The sequence below is a fragment of the Lutra lutra genome, chromosome 13, assembly GCF_902655055.1.
Source record: "Lutra lutra chromosome 13, mLutLut1.2, whole genome shotgun sequence".
Lineage (NCBI taxonomy): Eukaryota > Metazoa > Chordata > Mammalia > Carnivora > Mustelidae > Lutra > Lutra lutra.
Window position 1 is genome coordinate 39767822 of NC_062290.1, and position 7484 is coordinate 39775305.

The following is a 7484-nucleotide window of genomic DNA, read 5'->3' on the forward strand; positions in this document are numbered from 1 at the left end:
GATTGTCTCCCTTCTGTGTTTGAAGAGACTGAGGCACATGGAATGTAGGTAGCTGTATCAAATCTCCCAGTAAGGTTCAAAACTGGGATTTGAACTTGGGTCTGTCTTATTCATAACAATAACACTGAATATTCCCTTTGGCACATATTGAAATCAAATAATAAAGATTAAAAAAGCAAATGAAAGTCCATTACAAAACAAACAAATAAACAAACAATAATACTTTCCTCCCAATCAGTGAGGATCCACATTTCCCAATATTGAGCTGTCCAAGTCCTTTCCTGAATTCACATGTCCAGAGTTAGTTTTGTGCCTATAGATGAATTGGGTAATTGGCCACTTGTGAACTGTTACTAATATATTTCCCCCTTTCTGCTTATTTTTACTTTCAAGTTAGTAAAGGCTGGTTGGTTGGCTATTTTGTTCCATTTTAACCTAGAATTAAGCCAAGCAATTTTTAGCACAGATCATTTACCACATTAAAATCTAAGAGTGTGCATTGTGACCAACCAGAGAAAACACTGCTAGAACCATGACTGATGAATTTCAAGAAGAGGATAATGAAATATGTAACCATATGTCTACAGCACTGCAAGGGAAAACATCCTAAGTAAGAGGAAAGTGGGTAGACAGCAAGTGTATAAGAGGTATCAATGACAAATTCTCACCCCATCAAAACCCTACTTTTTCCTAGAACAAGCCAGGTACATGAATGATGATTTCTGTCCTCAGATCATAGTTGTAGGTTGTAAATTCAATGTGGCAAATTTCTTTCATATTCTCCCTTTCCTAATCAGCTTTCCCTGCTACTTGCCAATCCCTTGCCAACTATGACTGTCCCACCTGTAAAAAGGAAATAAAAAAAGCGAGAGTATAATATGGGAGAAGCCTCCTCTGGAAGTTTTCATTTATGCATTGTATTTTAAGGAACCTATAATGAACATTGGCAGAATACTTGAGGTTTTTTTTGGCCTTATGAGTTTCAGTGTTTTATGTGCTTTACAGATATCCCTAGTTGTCTTTTTTTGCAAAATATACCAAACATGAAGTCTATGATTAAGATATTAGTGTCATATATAAGTCAATAATGTTAAGAGGAGGAGAATGTGCAGTTGAACAACATTAATTACTAACATATTTATTGGTCTCCAAAGAATGAATGCACTTTCAACTAAGTAATCTCCATTACTAATCTCTGATCTGGAGCATTTGATATTTGATCTCTGTCAGCACCATGAGGAAATGGGGTAAAAATTTAAAGCAAAAGTGCCTTTCAAACTATTCTGCTTACACTCAGTTGTTCCTCTCCCAGAAAAAAAGGAAATTGTCCTAGTTATATAAATCTCTCCATTTTATGGACTCATTGGTCTTGTAGTGGAAAGGAGGTAATTTGGAGTTAAGGAATTTAGAAAGTTTAAAGATAATACAATTTAAGAGTATTGCAAATAAAGATACACTAGATGATCAACTTAGAAACCTTTTAAAAATGTTTTAAGTAATCTCTACAACCAACATGGGGATCAAACTCATGACTGCCAAGATCAAAAGTCACATGCTCTACAAGCTGAGCCAGCCAGGCATCCTGACCAACTTAGAAATCTTAAACTTCAAAAAACTCCAGTAATTGTACTACAAGTCAGCCCCAAATCACACGACATAAAGTTTTAAGTATTTGTCAACATCTAGAAATACATTAGGGACTCTCTGCCATTGCGTGAATATAAAGGCACTGAAGCTCCATGAATAACTTCAATCAGACATTTGTATCCCCAACTCTATCAAAACACAATCACTTTCATCATGTTAAAAAATGGCTCTTTTGGGACCCTTATTTTACTGACACCTCAGCAGCACCTGACACATTGGATTACTCCTTTCTTAAAAATTTTTCTTCATTTGGCTTCCAGGACATTACTCTGTCTTGGATCGTATCATTCTCTACTTGCCTGCTATTTAGCATGCTGTGTTGCTGGTATCTTCACATTCCTGACCTCCAAACACAAGAATACCCCTTTGCTCAATTCTGGTACAAACTCTTAAACTGAAATCGTTCCCCTGGGTATTTCATCCAGTTCTACAACTTTAAATGGCATCCACATACTGATTCCCAAAAGCATAGCTCTTGCCCCAGTTTCTTCCCTGAACTCCAGTCTCCCCGTATCTATCTGCCTCCATAGCATTTTGCCTTAATGTCTGATGAACATCAATCTAAACATATACAAAACTGAAATTTTGTCCCTTTTTTGTAATTTCTGGTTCAGAAATGGTGCCTTCACTCATCAGATGCTCAGCCTCATTCAAGAAAGATAATTGCTTTCTTTCTCTCACACCATAGCCAAACTATCATGCAAATCATACAAGCCCCATCTTTTTTTTTTATTATGTTTAGTTAGCCAACATAACATCATTAGTTTTTGATGTAGTGTTCAACAACTCATTAGTTGGGTATAACACCCAGTGTTCATCACCACAATTGCCTTCTTTAATACCCATCACCCAGTTACCCCATCCTCCACCCCTCTCCCTTCTGTAACCTTCTGTTTGTTTCCAGGAGTCCAGAGTCTCTCATGGTTTGTCTCCCTCTCTGATTTCCCACCCTTTAGTTTTCTCTCCCTTCCCCTGTGGTCTTCCATGCTATTCCTTACATTCCACATATGAGTGAAACTGTATGATAATTGTCTTTCTCTGCTTGACTTATTTCACTTAGCATAATACACTCCAGTTCCATCCACTTCTATGCAAATGTTGGTATTCATCCTTTTGATGGATAAGTAATATTCCATTGTATATATGAACCACATCTTCTTTATCCATTCATCTGTTGAAGGACATCTCAGCTCCTTTCACAGATTAGCTATTATGGACATTGCTTCTATGAACATTGAGGTGCGATGTGCCCCTTATTTTCACTGCATCTGTATCTTTGACCCCATCTTAAAAACGTGTCCAGAACGAACTCACATTTGTATCCCTACCACTTCTACCAAACTAATCCGGTCACCATCACTTCTCCCTGGGACTATTCCAGTAGAATTGTCTTATCTTCTTGCTTCCTCCATTAACCTTCCCACAGTTATGTATTCAACATAACAACCAGACTAGTCTTTTAAGATATAAGTCAGATATTTGCCAGCCTCTGTTCCAACCCTATAATGTACCCCCATCTCCCTCTGAGTATAATCCAAATCCTCACCATATACTGCAAAATCTTATGCATTCTGTCATCTACCTGTCTCACTTCATCTTGTACTGTTCTCTCCTTCTTTCATTGCAAGCCTCATTTGCCCCCTTACTATTCCTTAAAAATCTCAAAATCCAATCTCAAAATCCATTCAGAATTTTTGCACATATCATTTCATCATTCTAAAATATTCTTCTACAAAATATTCATAAATCCTGGTTCCCCAGTTCTTTTTAGTCTTTAGTCAAATGGCACCCTGTCTGAGAGGACTTCTTATATAGCACACTTAGCACATTCTATCTCTATCCTGTTGTTTTTTTTTTCTTCATAGCATCACCTAATATGTATTTTTGGTGTATACTTTCTGCTTTGCCACACTAGAATGTAAGGTCTATAAAAACTAGAACTGTGCTTTTTTCACTAACTTTTCTCTAAGCACCTAGAAGAGTGTCTGTCACATAGCAGATACCAAATACACGTCTTTTCTCAATCAACCTCAATTATTAAACATTTGCTCAGGGCCTTCTAGGTGCCAGGCAATGACTGCTAGGTTCTGATGATGGAGAAAGAAGGAATTCTTCTCTCAATCCTTCTCTCAAGGAATTCATTTTAATAGTATTTCTCTGGTAGGAAAATTAATGCCTCACCCTCCTAAAGATGTCCTATCCTAATCCCTGGAACCTATGAATGCCTCACATGATAAAAGGGTCTTTACAGATGTGATTAAGTTAAGCATCTTAAGATGGAAAGACGAACCAGATTATCTGGGTGGACCCATTGTAATTATAAGGGTCCTTATAAGAGTGAGGCAAAAATTTCAGAAGGAAAGGTATGAATATGTTATACTTCTGGCTGTGAGAGTAGAAGAGCCATGAGAAAAGAAACCTTGCACTTCTAGAAGCTGAGAAAGGCAAAGAATAAATATCCCCTAGAGGCCTATTGACATCTCAGCCAAGTAAGACCTACTTTGAATGACTGCTCTTCAGAATTGTAAGATAATAAATCGTGTTTTAAGCAACCACATTTGCAGTAATTTGTTAAGGTAGCAATAGGAAATTAATAACAAATCTTGGTAACTGGTGGTGGAATGCTCCTATAACAAATGCCAAAAAATGTGGAAGTGGATTCGGAATTGAGTAAAGCATAGATACTGGAACATTCTGAGGAGCATGATAGAAAAAGTCTAGACCTCTCTAAACAGACTGTTAGTGAAAAAGATGGATTTTAATGACTCTGCTCATAAGGACTCAGAAGGAAGTAAGGAACACAGTAGAGAAAACATATATTGTTTCAGAGAATACTTAAATCATCATTAAGCTGACTAATGGTAGAAAGGATAGTAAATGCACAGCTGGTAAGGGCTCAAAAGGAAATGGGGAACATATTATTGGAAACTGGAAGAAAAAGAATTCTTGTTATATAGTGGCAGAAAGTTAAGTGAAACTGTGTCCTGCAGTTATATGGGACACAGAATTTGTAAGTGATGAACTTGGATTTTTCTGAGGAAATTCTCCAAGTGTTGAAAATGTGACTTGGTTTCTTCTTGCTTCTTAAAATAAAATGCAAGGGGAAAGAGATAAGAAGGGGGAACAACTTAATAAAAAAGGAACTGGGTCTTGATGAAATGGGAAATGTTCAGCTAACCAGATTGCAGATGATCTAAAACCACAGGATTCACTGTCAAGAGCGTTCTGGAAAGACAGCCAAGAGTGTGATTGGACAACCATCTTCTAATGCCTCAGAAGGGAAAAAAGTTTAGCATATTCAGTCACAAAGAGAGTTCTCTTTGAAAAGATTAAGTCTGGGCGCCTGGGTGGCTCAGTGGGTTAAACCTCTGCCTTCAGCTCAGGTCATGATCTCAGGGTCATGGGATTGAGGCCCGCATTGGGCTCTCTGCTCGGCAGGGACCCTGCTTCCTATCTCTGCCGCTTGTGACCTCTCTCTCTGTCAAACAAATAAATGAAATCTTAAAAAAAAAAAAAGAAAAGAAAAGATTAAGCCTGTGACTCATTGATCCCCTCAACAATTTCAGTGGAAGCCAAAAATAGAGATGAATTTATCTAAGGAAGGCCTGTGAAGGAGCCTCTTTTCTAACAGAGTGAATCCTTGTGACATACATAGGAGACTCATAAAGTTTGTAGTGATTTTATGCCAGCAAAAACATTGCCAATTTAGACTAAAAGGGATAAAGAGGTCATAATGAAAAAAAGGCTGTGGGGCCCCCAAAATTCCATAGGGAAAAGACAGACTGGTAAAATTATTCAGCTGCAAATACATGCTATCCCCAAGAAGAAAAAGGAGGGGAGGAGGATTATTCCAAGGTTAGAGATTCAACTTCAAAGAAATGAGTCATAAACCCAGAAGGCTAAACTGAAAATTATAGACTATTCCCACCTTGAAAACTAATGTTGGTGTCTCAACTGCATTTTGAAATTTCTTGGGACTCTGACCCTTTTTCCTTCCCTTTTCTCTCTTTGAACTGATATGTCTATTCCTGTTTGCTATGCCTATCCCACCATTGTATATTGGGAGCAGATTACCTGTTTCTTGTGTTTCACAGATTTCAACATGGAGAGGAACTGTGTCTCAGAATGGATTATACCCAGAGCCTCACCCTCACCTGATTTATTTAGATGACGAAATGTGGGATTTTGGAGGTGATGATATTTAAATGAGATTTTGAACTTAAAGTTGATGTCTATTGAGTTGAGACATTTGGGAATATTGGATGGGGTGAATATAGTTTGCATATAAGATGGATATACATTATGGGGGGGAGGAGTCAACTGTGATATGCAGTGCAATGCCCCCCCAACTATAGTCAACCACATCAAAGATACCTCCTGATCTTTAAAACCTGTGACTGACTATATTATCTTATGTTACCTCACTAATGCACCACTTCTACCTAACTCTTTCTTTGCTCTAATTATGTGTTTTTGTTATTTACGAAAGAAGAAAGTAGATACCTGTGCAAGAAGGAGTTCTGAGCTAAATTATAAGAAAGCTAGTACGTTAAGATTTGCTCACAATTTTCACAAATCATGTCTTAAGATAATTCATGTGGGACCAAACTCCTATGCCTTCTGACATCATTAATAAATATGATGAATTTTATAGCTCTATCCGAGCTCCTAACAACTAAAGTGACACCACTAGCAGCCTCCACTCTGGGAGGAAGCCCTGAAAATCCTGTCTTCCTGGGAAGTACACACTTAGAAGGATGAGTTGAAACATATTATATGGATTGATCACTTGTATGCTCAATAACCTCCTCACCAGTACACTGGTTAAGTGGAAGATCAGCCATCTTTTAAAACTAGGTATTTCAATTTCCGTAAGATCATAATTTTCATTTGCTTATTTCTTCAATGATACTTATGCTCATTCAGAGTTATCTATCATCTTGAAGTGTTTACCATTTGGCAGTCATTTGTTTGAGGAGTCTTTGACCTTTATACACATTTTTCTGTATTGTCAAAATGGATATTACAGAGGACTTACAGGGGCACCTGGGTGTTTCAGTCAGTTAAATGTATGACTCTTGGGGCGCCTGGGTGGCTCAGTGGGTTAAAGCCTCTGCCTTCGGCTCAGGTCATGATCCCAGGGTCCTGGGATCGAGCCCCGCATCGGGCTCTCTGCTCCGCAGAGAGCCTGCTTCCTCCTCTCTCTCTGCCTGCCTCTCTGCCTAGTTTCTCTCTATCAAATAAATAAAATATTAAAAAATAAAAAATAAAAAGAACCCAATAAAACGTTTATTCTAAAAAAAAAATGTATGACTCTTGATTTCAGCTCAGGTCATGATCTCCCCCCACCCCAGCTGGTGCACTCTCTCTCTCTCTCTCTCTCTAAAATAAGAAGAAAAAAAAATGAAAATAAAAAAAAAGGACTTCTAGTTGTTAGTTTCAACAAAAGGCATTTGTAACCAGTAACACTGCTTTCTTTGCTCCCTATTTTAAATTTTTTTTAATTTATTTTTTATTTTTTTAAAGATTTTATTTATTTATTTGACAGAGAGAGCTCACAAGTAGACAGAGAGGCAGGCAGAGAGAGAGGGGGAAGCAGGCTCCCCACTGAGCAGAGAGCCCAATGCGGGGCCCGATCCCAGGACCCTGAGATGATGACCTGAGCCGAAAGCAGAGGCTTTAACCCACTGAGCCACCCAGGCGCCTATGCTCCCTATTTTAAATACCACCTGAACCACAGGCAAAATATCAAAAATTTTCTAAATATTTTTAGTCATTTATTTATTTTGTTTATTAAATTTATTTTTTAATAAACATATAATGTATTTTTATCTCCA